Source organism: Mytilus galloprovincialis, chromosome 5 (genome assembly GCF_965363235.1).
Source record: "Mytilus galloprovincialis chromosome 5, xbMytGall1.hap1.1, whole genome shotgun sequence".
Classification (NCBI taxonomy): domain Eukaryota; kingdom Metazoa; phylum Mollusca; class Bivalvia; order Mytilida; family Mytilidae; genus Mytilus; species Mytilus galloprovincialis.
In genome coordinates this window covers 50,849,102-50,872,215 of record NC_134842.1, presented here as the reverse complement: position 1 = coordinate 50,872,215, position 23,114 = coordinate 50,849,102, and the positions used below count along the sequence as shown (strand labels likewise).

Sequence of the window (23,114 nt, the reverse complement as noted above, 5' to 3'; positions counted from 1 at the left end):
ACACATTTGAATAAAGTTGTATTAGGAGTAAAAATTAAGTTCAACATTTAGGTTGTATGTACTAGCCCCGTACTTATAAGAAAATGATGTTTTGTATAGCTTGCTACAACTGTCACTTTTAAAACAGTCAATTACAGTTCCATTATAGTGTTATATTGACAAAACTTGGTAAGCAACCCAAACAGACACAAAGATTTTAATATAGATTAGACCGTTGATTTTCCCGTTGAATGGTTATGCTCTTCAACTTCGTACTTTATTTGGCCTTTTTAACTTTTTTGGATTCGAGCGTCACTGATGAGTTTTTTTTTTGCGTAGACAAGACGCGAGTTTAGCGTATATACAAAATTTAGTCCTGGTATCTATGATGAGTTTATATACACTAGTATTTTTGGGGCCCTTTATAGCTTGCGGTTCGGTGTGAGACAAAGCTCCGTGTTGAATGTCGTATCTTGACGTAAAATTGATGGAGAGTTGTCTCTTTGGCACTCATGCCATATCTTCCTATATCTATATAAAATAGGTCGAAATAACAATAATCAAACTTACCGTACTGAGGTTTACATACAATGATGTATCGACACATAGAAAAGGCGGCCAATGTATTCATGTCATTTTGTGCTAATGTGAAACACCAAAATGCAGAAAATGTACACCATGCATCCGACCATATCCACCTATAAGATAATTCAAAAGCGATGTAAATCCTCAATACATGATATTTTCTTCTAAAGTTCGATTGCTTATATCAATTGTTTTGCGTTTGTGACAAGAAACGCATTTGAAATTTAACAAAGAAAATGTCTGAAGTAGGTGAAAGGCATAATGTGAAAATATTACCTATAATAGAATGTGATAGAGGCCCACAGTGGATAGGCTACAGACGAGAGTAATAGATCCGACACTGATATATTTAGTAGCAGAATATTGTGTACAGCATGGTATTTAGGATTCCCTTCCACCAATACGATGATTACAAAAATGTTAAACAAAACAGATAGCGCTCCTACAAAAAAAAAACAAAAAAAAACCAATTGATAAATAGTGACATGCAAGAGTTGTGTGCAATTTGCATTGGTTATTTTATACTTAAATTAAAGTTAAAAAAATGATTTTTTAAGTCTTTTGGTAATTGGTGTCTTTGATTAGTTACCTTGTTTACCAGTTCCTCACATTTTCTTTTATCGATACTAAATAGAGGAATGTGATATCAAATTGTTCACTTCTGAGCAACGGGTCTTTCTTTCAATATTGCATACGAAAAGAACACCACTAACTGACCTCATGAATATTACTGCAGTTAGTTAATAGGTAAAGATACAGTGTAGCATTTAGTTGTATTTTAGAAAACAAATCGTAACGTATAGTTTTGTCGATAAATGTATACATGTATGCTTAAGAAATAATTCCTTCATATCATGCTTTATGCTCATTTTAACATGGGTAGGCATTATATTTGTCTTTATTTTACACTGAGCGTTAGCGAGGTGTAAAATGTGGTCAAATATAATGCCTAACCATGTTAAAATGAGCATAGAGCATGACATGTATGAAGGAATTATTTCGTTTCTGATAGGACAAATACAGTATTTTTATAGGTTGAAGCGCACGAAAACACCGTAAAAATGTTAGGCTGTTCCCGTTTCCTCCCCGATGAGTCTGTACATTACATTTCATATTTGATAAGTTTAGAAACTACGAGCAGGGTAAATATATGTTGTTTGATACAAATATATAATATAAGCTTATGTTAGCTGCTTAAATGTATATATCTTAAAGTATAACAATGGAAATAACGTTAATATAAACAGTAAGTTCGTGCGCATGGGTCAAACATATATGTGCTCATTAGAACACGGCTGTACTTACAAAGCGTAATAAGGACGTCATATTAGAATTCAGGATTTGTAGATACTGTGGCGTAACAATCGTTACTGAAAACGTCACATGTTTTATTATTCTTAGCTTATCAATTTCTGTTCACATTTTACTTAAGAATTAGATGCTTCTTTATGTCAATTCATTGGGGTGTAAAAGCGTTGACCAAAGTACCTTTTGTATGAAGCGCAGGATCGCTTCATACTACAAATGTGCGTACGGCCAATGATTTTTACATATACTGTTTTTAACTGTTTAGCGCACTGCCTTATCCTATGCGGCCTATTTCCCCTGTTATTGGACATCTCAATTTGAGGTTCCATACCACCTATTACTTACCTGATACTACAAGATAAACACCAATACACATATACTCAGCTTCTGTAAGAATGCCTTCAGTAGGTAGATAAACAGCTGTTACATTCGACATCTATAACAGAACATAAATAAATCTTTTTTGAAAATCATGTCACATAATGAGTAACATAAAACATTTGCAATTGTTTTGATTAAACAATATATATCGCATTTCATACCCGCATTATTTTCTGTAGTTAAAGAGACGGTTATAATAATGATTATTGTTTGGATTATAAAAAATAAGTGATGACAGTGCAGTAGAAAAGCTATAAATTTAATAAGACTTGGATTGGCATAAAACAAGTTATGATAATGCCGTAGAAAAGCTGTTAATTTAATATGACTCGAATTGTCAAAATAAAACCAGTTCTGATATATATATATAGTGCCGTAAAAAAGCTGTTTATCCTATATAGCTCGGATTATCATAACAAAAAAAGATGAAAGTGCCGTAGAAAATATGTAAATATGATATGGCTCGGTTTGTCATAAGCTGTAAATTAAATATGGCTCAGATTGTCATAAACTAGAGGCTCTAAAGAGCCTGTGTCGCTCACCTTGGTCTATGTGAATATTAAAGGAAGCAGATGGATTCATGACAAAATTGTGTTTTGGTGATGGTGATGTGTTTGTACATCTTACTTTACTGAACATTCTTGCTGCTTAAAACTATCTCTATCTATAATGAACTTGGCCCATTAGTTTCAGTGGAAAATGTTACTAAAAATTTACAAATTTTATGAAAATTGTTAAAAATTGACTATAAAGAACAATAACTCCTAAGGGGGTCAATTGACCATTTCGGTCATGTTGACTTATTTGTAAATCTTACTTTGCTGAACATTATTGTTGTTTGCAGTTTATCTCTATCAATAATAATATTCAAGATAATGACCAAAAACAGCAAAATTTCCTTAAAACTAACAATTCAGGGTCAGCAACCCAACAACGGGTTGTCCGATTCATCTAAAAATTTCAGAGCAGATAAATGTTGACCTGATAAACAATTTTACCCCATGTCAGATTTGCTCTAAATGCTTTGGGTTTTGAGTTATAAGCCAAAAACTGCATTTTACCCCATGTTCTATTTTTAGCCATGGAGGCCATCTTGGTTGGATGGCCGGGTCACCGGACACCTTTTTCAAACTACTAACCCAAAAGATGATTGTGGCCAAGTCTGGATTAATTTGGCCAAGTAGTTTCAGAGGAGAAGATTTTTGTAAAAGATTACTAAGATTTAAGAAAAATGTTTAAAAATTGACTATAAAGGGAAATAACTCCTAAAGGGGTCAACTGACCATTTCAGTAATGTTGACTTATTTGTAAATCTTACTTTGCTGAACATTATTGCTGTTTAAAGTTTATCTCTATCTATAATAATATTCAAGATAATAACCAAAAAGAGCAAAATTTCCTTAAAATTACTAATACAGGGCAGCAACCCAACAACGGGTTGTCCGATTCATCTGAAAATTTCAGGCCAGATAGATCTTGAACTGATAAACAATTCTACCCCCATGTCAGATTTGCTCTAAATGCTTTGGGTTTTGAGTTATAAGCCAAAATCTGCATTTTACCCCATGTTCTATTTTTAGCCATGGCGGCCATCTTGGTTTGATGGTCGGGTCACCGGACACATTTTTCAAACTACTAACCCAAAAGATGATTGTGGCCAAGTTTGGATTAATTTGGCCCAGTAGTTTCAGAGAAGATTTTTGTAAAATATTACTAAGATTTACGAAAAATGGTTAAAAATTGACTATAAAGGGCAATAACTCCTAAAGGGGTCAACTGACCATTTCAGTCATGTTGACTTATTTGTAAATCTTACTTTGCTGAACATTATTGCTGTTTACTGTTCATCTCTATCTATATTAATATTCAAGATAATAACCAAAAACAGCAAAATTTCCTTAAAATTACTAATTCAGGGGCAGCAACCCAACAACGGGTTATCCGATTCATCTGAAAATTTCAGGGCAGATAGATCTTCACCTGTTTAACAATTCTACCCCCATGTCAGATTTGCTCTAAATGCTTTGGTTTTTGAGTTATAAGCCAAAAACTGCATTTTACCCCTATGTTCTATTTTTAGCCATGGCGGCCATCTTGGATGGTTTGCCGGGTCACCGGACACATTTTTAAAACTAGATACCCCAATGATGATTGTGGCCAAGTTTGGTTTAATTTGGCCCAGTAGTTTCAGAGGAAAAGATTTTTGTAAAAGTTAACGACGACGACGGACGACGGACGACGACGGACGCCGGATGCCAAGTGATGAGAAAAGCTCACTTGGCCTTTTAGGCCAGGTGAGCTAAAAAGTGAAGATCGTGTCGTAGGAAAGCTATGAATCTAATATGGCTTGGAGTATGATAAAAGAAATGAAGATCTCGGCGTATAAAAGCTGTTAATTTAATATAGCTTGGATTGTAAAAAAAAAAAAGAAGTAATAGTTGTGTCGTAGAAAGACTGTTAACTTAATTGGCTTGGATTGTCATAAAAGAAGTGAAGATCGTGTTGTAGAAAGGCTGTTAACCTAAATGGCTTGGATTATTACAAAAAGTGAAGAACACGCAGTAGAAATGCTGTGAATTTAATGTGGGTTTGATTGTCATTAAGGAAGTGAAGAGCATGCCGTAAAAAGCTGTAAATTTAATGTGGCTTCAATTGTCATCACAGAAGTGAAGAACTTGCCGTTGAAAAGCTGTAAATTTTATTAATTTTGTGAATTTCAAAGATAAATTATAACCAACTATTACCTGGAGGGAATTAAAAGGCATGACAAACAAATCTCTATATCTCTCTCTTTCTCGATCTCGATCGACATCATTTACGAGATAATACAAATCTATCTTAAAGATTTTCATTTCTAAATGTGACAGAATGCAAAAATGCAGCTTTTAAAAGATATTTCACAGCTGTTGTTATTATTAAAGATTATGCTTTGTTCTTTTTTGTTATTAAAATTGATACCGTACGTAAACAAACTTACTCTTATAACTGTGCACTATAATTCAAGATAAACGTCTAACTTTTAATTAAGTCAGCTTAGTTGTATTCATCTCTTATTATATCATACTTTATTTGTAATCGCCAGAGTGACATGTCTGCACAATGACATGATTGAAGTATTAGCGGTATGTTCAAAGTACACATAGCATCGTAGTACTCAAAAAGAAGGACGCATCGAATTCGCCGTTTCAGAATCTAACGCATTCTGGGTAATATTTTCAGTAGCGTATGCCAAACAGTGTGATTGTTTTAAAACGCTCTAAACAATGGAAATTGGGCAAATGTCGTAACATTATTTTCATTTTGGTACACGAACTATGAAACTACCTTTAGATTCTGAAATGGCGATTGAATCATTTGGGTTGATTGAGTATTTATTGGTTGCTTAATGTCCAGTTGCAACAACTATTTGGAATGAAAGATCTCACTTTCTTTATTATTGTATCATACATATAGTAGTGTAGGCATAAATAAGGGACTGCTTGTTAAGAAAAACATCAAGACGAAGTTAAAACGTATATTCGAACAGCGATATACTAGTGTTGCCTTCATATATTACGGTTTTACAACTACCATCATATATACTCTATTTCATTTATATTCGATCAGATCTCATAAACATGTTTAACCCCGCCGTAATTTTGCACCTGTCCCAAGTCAGGAGCCTCTGGCCTTTGTTAGTCTTGTATAATTTTTAATTTTAGTTTCTTGTGTATAATTCGGAGTTAAGTATGACGTCCATTATCACTGAACTAGTATACATTTTTAAGGGGCCAGCTGAAGGACGCCTCCGGGTTCGGGAGTTTCTCGTTACATTGAAGACCCATTGGTGGACTTCGGCTGTTGTCTGCTCTATGGTCGGGTTGTTGTCGCTTTGTCACATTCCCCAGTTCTTTTCTCAATTTTATGATAAGGGATTTTATAAATGTGAAGGTTTTATTAATATTATCATTATTATAATCATCATTATTATTATTATCATCATTATTGTTATAATTATAATTATAATTATTGTTATTATTTCAACTTTGAGGTCCTTGCAATTTGAACAACATATATGTCCTCCGGAGAGAAGAAGATATAATAAATGAATCGTTTCTTGGAGCTATATTTATAAAAGAACATCAGGTTAATTAATACACAATAAATATAATACGATTTGGAATAATTGACTATGAGACAAGTTTTATTCAGAGACAAAATTATACAATGTTAGCAACTTAAGTTCGTCCAAGTCTTTCCATCTGTGAACGAAGCAGAACGATATCAACCAGTCAAAGAAAAGTTGCTCTAGCAAATCATTGTTACACTTAATACAAACATCGGGAAAATGATGACGTTTTCACTTCACTGCTCACATTTCGCCATTCCATTGTCATAAATAGTTGTAAAAGAACACTAATATAAAAACAGCCATTACAAATTTAAACAAACGATTTTAGAACTTATCTTTTTTGATACAAATATGGGTGTGATTCAGACGAGAACGTAACCTACGCCACAGAAGAGCAAATTTGATTTATAGTTAGAATTACAGTCAAATTTGGTACTTTAACTTCTATGGGAGACATCTTTAAACAAAAATGGTTGGATCTGTGCATGCAGTATAAACATTTCTCTCTATTCACCACATGTACACTAACGAAAATATGAAATCTATCTTTTCTCATTTATTCGTTTATAGTTTTTTTTTTCAAATAATTGTTATGTACTGGAATGCAAACTTATAGTAATACAACGACTGCGAATAAGAATTACAAAAAACAGAATAAAACTAACCTTTCCATTGTCATTTTGTCGGAATGGTCAGAGTATTTTTTTTTTCAAATGACGTAGACAATAAATTTCATTCAATATAAAAAATTCATGCGTCGGCCGGGAGTCGAACCCGAATCGACTGTTTGGAAGGCAACCATGCTAACCGTTACACCACCGACGCCATAATTACACCTGTTTAAATTTTCTTAGATATTTATCGCATTCGAATTCATTACCCATCAATATATAAAGCTTCATATATTTGAAGTTTTATAGTAAATTGTATCTTTACCTATTGGAGTTAAGTTAGACAAAAAGATATGAAAACAAGCTGTCTCGCAAATAAAGAAACACTACATTTCCGAAAGTTCGTCAACTCGTGTAAGGAACATGCTATTTGATTCCATCAAATCCAAACAAAAATTACGTGCGTCGGCCGGGAGTCGAACCCGGATCGACTGCTTGGAAGGCAACCATGCTTTTTTTTCTCTTCATAAAATTTTATTCAAATAATACATATAAAAAGGATAATCAGGCTATACTCCTGAAAATTCACATTATCACAATATAAGCATGTAAGATTACAACTTCAATCATATGTAATAGATTCACAATTAATAACACATGATAATGATCACAATAGAAATCAATTTGAATTTGATTGTCTCTAATAAGTAATACTGGATTATTTTCAGTATAATACTTTTCAAATAATTGTAACGCATTGTTGCGTTTATGATGTTCATAAGCATAGTTTACATTTTTTACAAGAGTAGACTTAAAGTATTGTTCCATGTCTATAATCTTATTTTCTAACATTGCAATATTTTGTCTTTTTACAATACAAAATATTCTTATTGCTAATACACTATTTACAAAATAGTAATTAATATGTTTATTCTGTTTTGTCAAACCAAAAATACACATGAACTCAAAACTAAGGTCATTTATATAACTGCCTGAACTCTTATACAAAATATTGTGTAAAAAATTCTTTACAAAATCATTGAAGCGAGTTAACATCGTACACTCTAAAAACAAGTGATTTAAATTCTAGAGGTAGAGTTGAGCAAATAGGACATAGTGAGTCCTTTGTAATACGGCATTTAAATAGCCTTTCTTTTGTAAATATAATACGGTGAAAAACTTTAAATGCCACCTCACGACAATCACTTTGTAAAAAAGAAAAATTCATGATTTTCTGGATCTTTCTCAGGTCAAAATCTGCGTACATCAAACGCCATCGTGATACAGATTTAGATTCTCTAGAAAGCTTTGATACAAACATTCGATAATAAAAATTCGTCGTGGATGGAAGTGAACAAATTTGGACGCCATCTTTTATCATGGGTTTTAACACAGGAGTTTTACTAACATGCACATTTGCTTCAACTAACACTTTATACTCATCAGGTATTGTTTCTAACACATTTCTAACTGCATGTAACATTTTATTTTCCGAAACTTCCGGAAATTTATCTGATACCATCTCTTGAATATAACTTTCTTTCAAGAAACCCGGTTTACATTCATATGCGATATCTTTAATTTTACATACACCTGCTTCAATAAATGTCTTAAGATATAACATTTTATTACCATTTGTAATATTTGGATTTAGAAACAGCGGAATATCAAAAACATTTTCTGAATTAACTTCAATATCTACATTTTCAAAAATACTTTGCCATGACAAAATCAGACTTTGATAAAATTCTGGTAATGCATCTATTTTTCTATTTCGGAGATCACAGAATAAAAGTTCAATTCCAAGATTCATATTTTCAAACTTAGAAAAGAAATAAAGACAAGTTTGTTTCCATATAGCACAATAGTTTTCATCCAACAGTCTACTCAAATATTTTAATCTAAAAGCATACATTTTCTGCATAATATCAGGAAAATTCAACCCTCCGTCAACTACTTTATTGATAATAACCTCATACGCTACAAGAGGAGGTTTATTATTCCATAAAAATTCTAAACATTTCTTTTTTATAAGTATACAATACTTTTCAGGTATATTTACAACCATTAATGTATACCACAGTTTACTCATCAGTAAGGCACTAATAACACTTACTCTTCCATGAAGAGTTAAATGCCTCATTTTCCAAAAATTCAGAATTTTTGTAATCGATTGTACTTTACCTTCCCAATTCAATTTTTCACATAGTGTTTTATTTTTCTCAACCCATATTCCTAATAACTGTAAAACTTCATCACATTCTTTTATTTTCCAAATTTTTAAATCATTTGAACAAATTTTCCCTTTTCCTAGTGCTAAAACTTCAGATTTTTCTTTATTCAATTTTGCCCCCGATGCTTTTTCGTACGATTCTAGTACCCGAAATGTTTCACTAACTGAATTTTTGTCCACTAAGGTCAAAGTTGTATCGTCAGCATGTACAAAAACTTTTTCTTCAACATTTGTATTTGGTATTACAATACCTCTTATCTCACAATTTTTCTTAATAGCAATACTCAATGGTTCTGCTAACAAAACATATAACAGAGCCGAAATGGGACACCCCTGTTTGACAGAGTTTTTCAATCTAAAGTATGGAGTCAAAAAACCATTACATTTAACTGAACTTAAAATGTTGGTGTAAAATATTTTTATCCATTTTTTCAATTTATTACCAAATCCAAATTTATCTAAAACTGCAAAAAGATACTCGTGTCCAGCTCTGTCAAATGCTTTTTCTTGATCTAATTTTAATAAGTAACATTCTATATCATCCATTTCTACTAAATCCATAAAATCCCTAACACTAACAACTGTATCAGATATATCTTTTCCTAAGATACAACAGCTTTGATTTGGTGAAATAACTTTTGGTAATACATACTTAAATCTATTTGCCATTACTCTGGCAAGTATTTTGTAGTCAACATTCAACAAGCTAATTGGCCTAAAGTTTTTCAAATCTGATTGATCACCTTTGTTTTTAAATATTATATTTATATTCCCATATCTCATAGATCTAGATAATTCTTCATTTTCCTCAATTTTTTGATAGATATAATAGAGTAATACATGCTTTATTTCATTGAAAAAATACAAATAAAATTCTGCAGTTATACCATCTGGTCCAGGTGTTTTCCCTTTTTTCATACCTTTTAAGGATTTTCAATTTCATCAATATTGATTTCATCATCACACATTTCTACATCATCATCATCATCAATTTTTACATTAACATTATTCAATAATTCATCAACTGAATGCATATCAATACTAACACAAGAAAACAAATGTTTATAATAATCATGTATAACATCAAGTAAATCATTTGTTTCTGTAACAATTTTCCCATCACAATCTTTTATTGCACTTATCACATTCTTATTCTGTTGATACTTTTCTAATTTCAAAAAATATGCAGTATTTCTATCACTTTCTAGAGCCCACTGTGACTTTGATCTCAAAATTGCACCTTGACATTTGTATGTTTCAATATCTTCTAATTGTGTTTTCAATTCTAAAAATTGTTCACTGTTTATCTGAATACCATTTGCAGATTTTACTGCTAATTCTTGAATTTTGTTCTGCAATTTATAATATTCCCTGTTTAAATCTTTTTGCTTTTCTTTGCCATAAATTTGGCTTAATCTTTTAATTGTAAATTTTAAATTATCCCAACAAATTAAAGGATTTGACACATAAAAATCTGACCCAATTTCCTTTGCAAATAATCTCTTCATTTTATCAATAAATAATTCATCTTGTAAAAATGACTTATTAAAAACCCACACACCTGGACCTCTTTCTAAATTACAAAAATCTATCTTCATACTGACGATGCTATGATCACTAAAACTAGTATCTTTATAATGAATATTCTTAATACATGATTTTAAATCTAATGACACAAAAAAATAGTCTATTCTGCTTTGGGTTGAAAACCCTTGTACAACCTGTTTTCTAGAAAAAACTTTTGTATTAACATTTCTATTTCTCCATATATCATATATTTCTTTTTCTTGCATAAAATTACATAAGGATTTTACAGCCTTATCATTACAATGCAGGGTTTTACCACTCTTATCTAAACTTGATAATGTAGTATTAAAATCTCCAGCAACTAATACATATTTTCCTTTACTAATTTTTGGTTTACACTTGAAGAAAAACTCATATCTTTCATTGACATTATTTGGTGCATATATATTATAAATGTCAATTAATTTATCATTAATTGTCCCTTTTATATGAATAAATCTTCCATTATCAATTTCCACTTCTAAAAAAATGTTTTTTAATTTCTTACTAACAAGAATAGCAACACCTTGCCGGTTATTACCACTATTACTATAAAATATATCTCCATCCCAAATAGTTTTATCTCTTTTAATTCTTTCTACAAACAAATCATTCCAAAATGTTTCTTGTAAACATATTATATCATAAAATCTTTCATTACACAATGAAAAAATACAATTCCTCTTATTACTATCACAAAGTCCGTTACAATTAAGACTTATAACATTAAACATAGCCATTACTATATAAAATATATTGAGTATTATATAATATTTACAATCCATTTTTATTTGTTTTTCTGATGTGCCAACATAGCGGCCTTTACATTAACCTTAACTTTCAATGACTTTCGTCTTCCATTTCTTTTAAACACATTTTTGCATTTTTCTTCTACACTAGCCCACTCACTTTCTTCGTCAGTCAATGGGTCAGTGTCCTAATTTCATTTAATTCGCCAAATACACCATCATCTCCTCCCTGGCTGCATTTTTTTTTGTTCCAGAGAGGGGATGTTACTAATTTTGTCATCATTAACATTTGTTTCACATGAAACATTTTCATTCATAATTTCATTTGTACTTAACAATAAATTACATTTACTAAAATTGCTATTAACAGTTACAATATGTCCATCTGAAATCTGCTCACTGTCTTTATTCGTCATCTCGGTCGCGATCTTTGTCTTTACATCATGGCCGGTCGCGATCTTTGTCTTTACACCTTTGTAGGTCGCGATCTTTGTCTGTTCACTATTGTCAGTCGCGATCTTTGTCTTTTCACCCTTTTCGGACGCGTTATCAACGGTTTCTGCTACATCATCCGCCATGGCTTCATCAGCATCTGTATATTCATCTTCATCTCCATTACCAATACCATCACCATCATTATCACCACCAATTTCTCCATCTCCATGATCATCATCTCCATTACCATTACCATTTCCATTAACGTCTTCTTCATTCCAATCCTCACCATTCACTTCTAAATCATCACACATGATATCACTTGTGTGTACATCGGCCACAACTTTTACGACCTTTGACTTTTTCACATCATCACTGGTTCCCTGTTCTGAACTTATGACCGAGGGACCAACATCTGACGTATTCACACTAACCAGGTCATTTTCACTTTCTTTTAATCCTGCATTGTTTTCTTCACTACTGGTGTTAATTTCTTGATATTTTCTTTTATGATCCGAAACTCTACCCCAAGGTGTTTTTCTTTTTCCTTCGGGTGTTTGACCAAATCCTTCTTCGATCGAAATAACGCTTTCCCGTTAGACAATCACAATCAGTTTTTGTCCTTCGGCAATTCTTACACTTATTCTCTGAACAGTTTTTACCAATATATCTTTATATAAGTGTTCAGCACTATAACAACCAGAACAAACTTTGACCTGGTCATTATGAATAACCCTATAATATGCTGTGTCCTTCCCACTTTTGTAAATTTCATAGAATACGGTATTGAGGCAAGTGTAGTGTGGTAATTTTACTTTAAAAACCCTAGTACCATCATATACATTCGATCTGCTGCTCATTTTTCCTTTCCTAATGTCATCTCGGGTGACAAAATAAAGTCTTTTTCAAATCACATATACGATGACTTGAAAAAACACAGTTTTTAAATTAGATTGACTCTCTCTCTATTTAAACACCTGTTTACTCTTTCATAGGTCAACCGGAAGGTAACCATGCTAACCGTTACACCACCGACGCCATGTTACTGATGTGAACGAAATTCTTTTTTATAGCACAGACGTATACAGCCAGTTTATTGAATTACGTGGCATAATATTGATATATATATAATGATGTCTATTTCTTTTAAATTTCCCCATGCTAACAAAATATTTACTTCTACAATGCTATATAGTACATGATAGCTGATGCCAATTATTCCGTAATTGATACGGTATAGAAATTATCCAAAGTTGAAACTTTAAGAGGTCCTGAAAGTTTAATTCTTTGTCTCATCATTGTGCAATTAATTTAACAATATCGTACACTAGTTGTAGGTTATGCTAATTTGTAGTGGAAATACGAATCAATTACTGAGGGGCGTAATTAATCTTTGAGCATATGTTACATTCTCTAAACCACTATTTGAAGAAAATGTTTTCTGGGAGGAAGAGTTGGAGATAAAGTCTGCTGAATGGAACAAGATAGACGGAAAAACAATAGGGAATTTGCTTTCCCGAATGTTTAGGTTATACACTGTATACGAAACAAAGACCGGTGAACATATGTTTACATGATGACTACACGAACAGTATAATTGCCCAAGGCGAAATATAAACTTATAAGAAAATGTATGAAATTCATGATTAATATAAACTTATATGAAAATGTATGAAATACATGATTTAAGAAAAAATGCAGTTCATAAGAAGACGATAACGATGACGCAAATACAACTTTTGGATAGCGGAAAGGATGAAATTTAGAAACTTAAAAAGAATAGGACAATATATCCAGCAACAGATGGATAAAAAAAAGAGAGAGAGTGAAAAAATTATTTACTACGACATGGTGTTAGTGTCAGTCTTATTACTTCTATCAAATGATAACCTTTCTAGAACCGTGTGGGCCATTATGCAATGTGTGTAGTCTGTCTGGGAGGAAACACAAATCTGACTTACCGGCGACCGGAATGTTAACATCGATCCGCAGTAGAAAGCCCTGGACGAAGAATGAGACTAAATCACCACGGTAACGACAACGTGTAATAATTAAAGCAGGATAGATACGGCTGAAGTACGTTGCGCCTATTTTCAATACGAAAGAAGCGAAGCAAAATCCACCGAGGCCCAAGAGATTAACATGATCAAGACCATTTATATTCTAATATCCATGACACATCTACGGTAGGAAATATACCAGATGGATGAATATACTGTAGATAGTTGGAGACTCCCTATTGAGTTGTATCACGAGTAATGTCTATAGCCCATTTTGCAGGCTGGCATCAGTGATGAGGACGGGAAGACCAGATGGGTAACGATATTACGCTTTGAATAGGCTGCTTATATATTTGTCCGTCCGTGATTCTCCAAATTGTGGCAATACATCATTGGTACCCCAGTTTTGCGATTTGATGTTTAATGAGCGGATTCTTTTGCAATGCCAAAAAGTAGGGCTCGTCCGGGAGTCGAACCCGGGAGCTCTCGCACCCGAAGCGAGAATCACACCACTAGACCAACGAGCCTGACACTGAGTGAAATTAAATAGATTATAAATAATTGCATATCACATACCACATTGTACCAAGACAGTGACCAAGTATTCTAAATTCTAGAATATTTTATTTTGATTGACAAATTGTAGCCATCGAGTGCAAATTAAGAACGGTTTCAATGTGAAAGGAATAACTAAAAATTAAAGTTTACACTACGTGTCGGATCAATTTGAGATTTCGAATACAAAAGAAAGACGACATATGTTAAAATAGCGTTTGTCTGCCGGCAGAAGTTTAGTGATCCATCAATTAGGTCAACTCTTAATATGCCTGAGCTGCAATTCTACATGCCTTTGATTTCCGTCATGATGGTTTTAAGCTTAAATTCACACTAAGTTCCCCTAGGTTTCCGTGGTGTAGTGGTTATCACATCCGCTTAACACGCTTTACCACTCTTTAGCATCGAACATGTTTACTACGACATGGTGTTAGTGTCAGTCTTATTACTTCTATCAAATGATAACCTTTCTAAAACCGTGTGGGCCATTATGCAATGTGTGTAGTCTATTAAAAAATAATTCTTGATTGCTGCAAATCTAAATTACAAACACGCTTTCTTGAAAAGATTCAACAGTCCGGATTTTACTCCGACGCCATACATCATATACATTATTATTATTTATTAAATTACACAATGTTTTATAACCAATATCGTCTTTGTGTTTTGTTTTACTAGCCCTGTTCAATTTTGACAAAGCTGTCGAATCTCCAGACACAATAATATAATCCTATTGTCGCATATAATTATCCAAAAACATGAACAAAATCACTCTTTTCTTTTACTACATTGTGAGCATATACATTCATAATATTGTAAAAACTACCTTCATGTTCAAACTTCACGTGTAAAAAAATCTGCCATCTTTATCATTATACACATTAGTTACATTGTGTTTATATTTCTGACTAACAAGTATTGCAACACCTTGCCTCAATTGAGTACTATAGAAAACTTTATCTTAAAAAATGTCAGATAAATTTCATCCAAAATGTCTCTTGTAACATAAAAAAATCTATTCTTCTTTCATTTATTACATATACATACTTCTTAAATGTATTCACATTCCTCAGCCCATTACAGTTATTGCTGACAAATAGAACCATTACCAAAAAAAGAAAAAAATGAAAAATGTATTACGATTCCCCATTGTTTACTATCTTTTTATACGGTTTCCTTCTGATATTACCTTTAATATTTGGGGGACATTCCATTTTATTTTTCCGCTTAAAATCACCTGACTGGGTGGACTTAGATTGATTATGTTCTTTTTCATCAGCACATGAACATTCTTTCATACTTTCGCTGTTGACATCAGATTTTTTGTTGTTTTCACATTTATAAGATGTCCTTGCTAATCTTACTATAAGTATCATTACTTTCAACATTTTCATATTGCATATCATTATCCCAGTTTTCAATTTCATTATCGTTATCATCATTACACAATATGTTTTTGTCTACCATAATCATCAATCTGTCTTTTCTGTCCTTTGTTCTTTGCCCTTTGCACCACTGCGATCTTTGTTCTTTGTCCTTTGCACCACTGCGATCTTTGTTCTTTGCCCTTTGCACCACTGCGATCTTTGTTCTTTGCACCACTGCGATCTTTTGCATCCTCGCGTTCTTTGTCCTTTGCACTACCATCGGCGCGATCTCCGTTCTCTTTTATCTCCTCGATGGTATTCTCGGACGAACTGCTACCATCGTCATCAGATCCACCATTCCTGTCATCACCTTTTGTACTAGTGATTCCTTCGTTAACATCACTCATGTCCCAACTTATGGGATGTTCTTCTACTTGAACTTTTATTTTGGGATGATTTTCTACATCATGTTCATTTACTTTGTCATCGTCCATCTCTTCTTCATTTGAGCCTGTACATTCCTCTTTCAGTTTGCCACACCCTTCACAATGACATTTGCATTCATCATATTTATCATCACAAGTTTTATGACCTTAACTGCACATTCTTTCTTAAATACCTTGCCGCCTTTCACATATTTTGTTTGTTTGTATGAATTCTGCATTTTTTCATTACGACTAGTTTCTTGAGACATTTTTCCCGAACACACCTAACCCAGTCAGGTGCACTGAAGTGTCTTCCCTTTTTTCCCTGAAACCACCAGGAATAGGGGTAAATGGCAACACAGTTTATCAATAGAAATAATCAATAGTATCTTCGAACTGAAATCTAGTTAAGCATCAACAATTTATCATGAAATAAATTATCCAACTCATCGAATATACGAATACATTATAGGTCCTACCAACACTACATTCTCCGCTTTAGGTGAATTCGAAAAAAAAACCTAGGCAACCATGCTAACCGTTACACATGTACCACCGACGCCATAAATACACCTGTTAAAATTTTCTTAGATATATATCGCATTGGAATTCATTCAACATGAAAATTAAGTTCCTTATATATATGTTAAATTTTATATCAAACGATTGGAGTTAAGTTAGACCAAAAGATATCAAAACGACCTATTTTTTTCTCTATCACAAACAAAGACACACTACATTTTAGAAAGTTTGTTAACTAGTGTAGGCTATATGATTTCCGAAAATCCTAACAAAATTACGTGCGTCGGACGGGAGTCGAACCCCGATCGTCTGCTTGGAAGGCAACCATGCTAACAGTTACACCATCGACGTCATGTTACAGATGTGAACGAAACTCTCTTTTATAGCATAGACATAGACAGCCAGTTGATTGAACTACGTGGCAATGCATATATGCATGCAGGCAAGAAAAAAAAAAATAACAATTACTATTATAATGACATCGATATATATCGTATAACGTCTATTTTTTTTTAAATTCCTACATGTTGACAAAATATCTTTACCCTGCTACATGCATATATCTTCATGTTTTCTTAGATGCTTATTATCCCGTAATACAGGATATGATATAGGAATAATCGAAATTTAAAAAGAGTTCATGAAAGTTGAAAGCAATATCGTACACTAGTTGTATGTTATGCAAATTTATAGCGGAAATACAAATAAATTAATTACTGAAGGCAGTAATCTTCGAACATATGTTACTTTCTCTAAACCAGTATTTGAAGAAAATGTTGTCTGGTATAAAGAATGCTAGTCTGAATAAAAATAGCATTTGCTTTCGTGAATGTTTAGGATATACACTGTATACGAAACAAAGACCGGTGAACATATGTTTACATGAACAGCCTTGATTGCCGGAGGCGTAATATAAACTAATAAGAAAATGTATCAACTTAATGATTAAAGAGCATAATTGATAATAGGACGAGAAGGATGACGCAAATCCAACTTTTGGATAGCGAAATTGAAAGAATGAAATTTAACAAGTTAAAAAGAATAGGATTATATCCTGCAACATATATCATTACATAAAAAAGCAAACAAAACGACGATTTACATCTTAAGCATCGAAAATGCATACCACAACATAGTGGTAACGTTAGTTTTATTACTTCTGTCGATAACCTTTTAAAGAAATGTATAGACCATTGTGAAGTGTGTCTGGAAGGAAATGTAAAGCTGACTTAATGTTTTTACATCGACCCGATCTGAGGAATCCTTGCTCAAAGAATGACATCAAATCACCACGCTTACGACAACGTGTCATAACTTAAGCAGGAAAGGGATAACTAAAGTATGTAACGCCTATTTTCAGTACAAATGAGACGAAAGAAAATCCACCTAGGCCAAACGATTAGACATTTTTATATCCATGAAACCTATATTGTAGGAAATATACCAGTTAAACTAATGTACTGTGCATGTTGTGTGTCTCCCTTTTAGTAAACACTTTCCAATGTATCACGACTAAAGACAATAGTCCAATTTGCAGGCTGATAAGGATAGGGACGGGAAGACCAGAGAATAACGAAATTACTCTATCTTATTTTTTGAATAGGCTACTTATATATTTGTGCGTCAATAATTCTCAAAAGTGTGCCCATCAATTATTGAGACTCTTCTGGTAAGATTTTTTTAAAGTGTATGCATGTCTTTTGAGAGTAGGGTATTTTGACCTATCGAATAAGACTATTTACCGGATTTGTCATCACATCAACAACACGACGGGTGCTACATGTGGAGCAGGATCTGCTTACCCTTCCGGAGCACCTGAGATCACCCCTAGTTTGTTTGGTTTTTTTTTGGGGGGGAGGGGTTCGTGCTGTTTATTCTTTAGTTTTCTATGTTGTGTCATGTGTGCTGTTTTTTGTTTCTCTTTTTCATTTTTAGCCATGGCGTTGGCAGTTTGTTTTAGATTTATGCGTTTGACTGTCCCTTTGGTATCTTTCGTTCCTCTTTTTTATTCTGTTTTCAAGGATACGCTCGGAATTCCAAGCAGAGAAATATGTACCACTATGGGACCTTTTATGCAGTAAGTCAATTCTACTATTTTTTAGAGCAAAACTGTTTAACATAACTATTTTAACGGCTATATTGTGTATCTCACCTAATCAGAGACACCCTTGGGTTATTATTTTCCATTTATGAAAACTGTGACTTTTCGTTTTTGATAGATTAAATAAGTTTCTAATAAAGGCAATTCAATGTGCATGTAAGGAATATTGATTTTAACGTATAGTGTACTAGTAAATCTGTTATTTGTTTCACCAAGAGATGAACCATATGAACCAAATATAGACTATTCCTATCACCTATCTCAATCTTTGGCCATAATCCAAAAGTTCGCTTGAGAACGCCTCGAAATATCGTCCCAGGCAATGAAGAAAAAACATCTTCCACCTGATTTTAAAAGACGTAGTCCAGAGGATTGTGTTTGGTTACATAACCTTATATATACTTTTCCATTTTTCAGGGTCACCAATTCTTATGTAAGATCTATCCACAGAATTCGAACTATTTTGTGACAAAAGCAGAGGAAATACACATTATGGAGAAGCATTCCATCTTTGGTATGGAAAGCATGGTAGAGGTGACAGAACATTCCTCTCTCATTGCCATAACCATCTTACCGGAGAAACTTAGGAAAATACAAAAAGAGACTGTCTACAGTATAAAAATACAGAGGCAAAATCAAAGTTTGAAGAAAGACCACAGCAAGTATTTCGTTGTAGATCATGTCCACCAGTTAACAGAGTTGAGAACAGTCATTTTACATCTTGTTCTCGCTCACCATCTCGTAGATCAAAAACTAACAGTTCATATTCAAAGCTGACCAGAAAACGTGTCAACTCCTCGTCCAATAGGTCTAAGACAAATAGTTCATCTTCAGAGCCGGCTACAAAACATCTTAACTCCCGGTCCCATAGATAAAAAACAGTTCTTCAGAGATCTCTCGAAAATGTTTATGTTCTCCTACCAAGAAATCTAATGTTCAGTTCGCAGTACCTTTGAAACCTTTCTAGGACCTCTTCTCCTTATGGCATGTCCATGCCTACAGACCAACCTGCTAGGAATTTCATTCTGCAAACAATCATTTGTGTCATATCCACCAGATATTTCAGATAAAACAACCAAATGTACGGTGTCTTATGCAGAAGAGGAGTCGGATGAGGAGCATTATGTCCATTGGAACGTCTCATCTGTAACTGTTTTCGATGTAGACGGGAAGGAATCCGATCTTCTTTCTTGTCCATTATCCTACGAAACGTTGTCAATTAAAAAACCCAGAACGACACCATTAGATGAAAACATCAATTCTATGTTTGATTCCACCACATCCTTTGTCAGTCCCGCTACTGCTTCCAACAACAAACTAGCACAGGCCAGTAAAGATCTTAATAAAGTGATTTATAAAAAAATCAAATTGATATCAAACCACAGGATTACTTTGATGTAGGGGGACTAGAGCAATGTCGAAGAGTTACCTTCGAAGTTTCAAAATATTCTTTACTTTCTGTATTTTATGACAGACTGAACACGTAAGCGTAATTTCATACGCTTTTGATAATAGAACTGACCAGTCCTTTGATCTCATAATAGCACAATCATATAAGGTAAACCAGTAACATAAAATCAATCATGGGTAACAAATATAAACCGGTTTACTTTAGGTATATAGGTAAACAAGAATAATTCTTTATATATAAAAATAATGAGTTAACTGAAAACAATAATTACATTGATAAGTCAATTAGAACTTAACATTGCCCCCTTTTTATTTGGATGACGTGCAGCAATTTGCCTTTATTGTATGTTTGTACTTTGAGGGCTTTTGGAAAGGACAATCAGACACTTGATGCGTCAAAGAATTGTAAGGAATGTGCAAATGTAGTTTGTGTGGCCTAAAGGTTTGCACCTGTGTTTGTTTACAGTATGAAAACTATCCGTGTGTGTGTATGTAGTTGTATGAACTGCCATGAGGAATCATGTGTGTGACTCTGGCTAGACTGTGATAGGCAACTCTGTGAAGTCTAAATGCGATAATTTTTCGAAATTATTGAAGATAAGGATGATGACAGTAAGGTAGTTATACAATTTAAGAATGATGATGTAGAAATAAGTGAAAATATAATAGACGATGAACAAGCAAGAGTTGAAAATAGAAATTGTCACATGAATGTTACAATTGTTGTAGCAGAGATCCATGTCAATAGTAGTGGCACACAGGAGGACAGCAGGAAATGGAAATTTGACAAGAATGAACAAATATTTGATGATGGTGATGATATTAATGTAGTTGTACATGCTCAAGATAAAACAAAAAGGGAGTTTCTGACGAGGTTGTTTAAAAGCAAAAAATGAAGTAACTCTCCTGTTGACATTGTTGTTTCATAAGAGTGTAATGTGAAGATGATAACAGAGGAGAAGTTGATAGATAAAGATGTGGAATATAGCACCTGTGATAATGACGGAGAAGTCATTGCTGAAAGTGCAAGTAGTAATAAGGAATCATTTGTCTGTTGATTGTAGCACTAATGATAGTGGGATGAAAAAATGTATTAGTGTCAAAATGTTCAAAAACAATAGAATGAAAAAAAATGAAAGAAAGAAGAAAGGAGAAATAAACTAAAAAATGATTCAAATATGATAGTAAAACTGTTAGAAATTTGTTCAAATATGCAAAAAGTAAGATATATATTTCATTATTTAATATTTTTTGTAATGGTTATTATATGTATTTTGAATTGTAATGGTAGGAGAAATGTTGTAAATTTACAAAGAATTTAGGAAGTATTGTACAGGATAGAACATTTGGTATTGTATTACTTCAAAAAACATTTTGGGATGATGAGTTTATTAAAAGTGTAAAACATATAAATGAAGGTGATTTTATTATAATAATAGTATGTATGGCAGACAGGGTGTCGCTGTTTTAGCTAACAATTATTATAAAGATAAAATATTATAAAATGTAGTTATAAAGATGATCAAGGTAGATTTATTCATATGACTTATTATGAGAATGATACATTTGTAAACTTTACTTCTTTGTGTGCACTTAAATATAATGTACTGTCTGATTGATTTTATTTCTATGATTTTGTTATAGATTATACTAGATCATTTGATTATTGGAGGTGTTTTAAGACCTCTTTGTCTGTGTTGGACAGATGAAGTTAAACTTGTCATATAAATGATAAACCCTATAGAAAACTGACTAAATTGATGGATGATAATAATGTATATGATATATGGAATGCTAGAGACCCAGAATGTAGAATATTTTCCAGGAAAAGAATTTCAGAGGGTAAACTACAACAAAGTGGAATAGATTGTGTTCTTGTTAGTAGGAATATGTCATCTATTGTACAAAATTTGTATTAAAATGTTACTAGTATGAGTGACCATTCTTTTGTTATTATGAATTTAAATTGTCCATGCATTGAAAGAGGTCATGGACTCTGGATCTTGAATAATGCTTTGTTGTTTAACGAAGACTATGTACAAAAAGTCAAAGATATTACATCGCAAGAAACAGAAAGTGAATTATTTCATAGAGAATGTTTTATCTGGTGGGATAATATAAAGTAAAGAATTTAAAGATATTCTCAGATATTGTCATCTGATTTAGCTAAACAAAACAAGAAAGAGTATTTTAGATTTAAAAGACACATCAATAACCTTTGTGAAAAGGCAGCTAGTGGTATTGTTATTGCTATTGCCAAATTAGAACTATCTCATTTTGAAATAGAAAAGTGTAAGGAAGCTGTATAGGGAGCCAAAGCTATATGGGCTGTGGGGTCGGATAAAAGTATAAAATACTCTCTTAATTTAGAAAAGAATAACCAAGAGAGTATTGCTATAAAAGAATTGTTAAATGATACTGTGTTAGATACTGATGGTGTTTTAGAATTACAACATAGATTTTTAGTGACGTATATTAATGTGTAACTACTGGGGAAAATAAGATGGAAGAATTATTTAATTTTGTTACAAAAACAGAAAATTATTACGATAACAATACATGTGTAATGAAGATAAAACAGCAGATGCATTATGTACAGCTATTAATCAATTGTCTAAGAGTCCAGGTTCAGATGGACTTACTGAAGAGTGTATTGTAAATTTTATTCTGAATTAAAACATGTGTTATTGAAATTAATTGAAGAGGAAGGTATTTTAGTAGATCAATGAAAAGTGGAATTATAAGTCTTAATTTATAAGAAAAAAAGTGAAAGAAA

General features: G+C 32.7%; 1 long non-coding RNA gene and 1 other non-coding gene across 2 annotated transcripts in view; both read right to left on the bottom strand.

The window, feature by feature from the left end:
• Window positions 1–14,073, bottom strand: part of LOC143075996 (uncharacterized) — a 284,414-nt gene extending 270,341 nt beyond the window's left edge. Inside the window, exon 1 of the long non-coding RNA XR_012978500.1 lies at window positions 13,920–14,073. This is a non-coding gene — a long non-coding RNA (uncharacterized LOC143075996). The remainder of the gene's footprint in view (window positions 1–13,919) is intronic.
• A 340-nt stretch (window positions 14,074–14,413) lies between these two features.
• Window positions 14,414–14,485, bottom strand: Trnap-cgg (transfer RNA proline (anticodon CGG)). Its single transcript has one exon. It is a non-coding gene; the product is annotated as a tRNA-Pro (tRNA).
• Window positions 14,486–23,114: the final 8,629 nt, after the last annotated feature.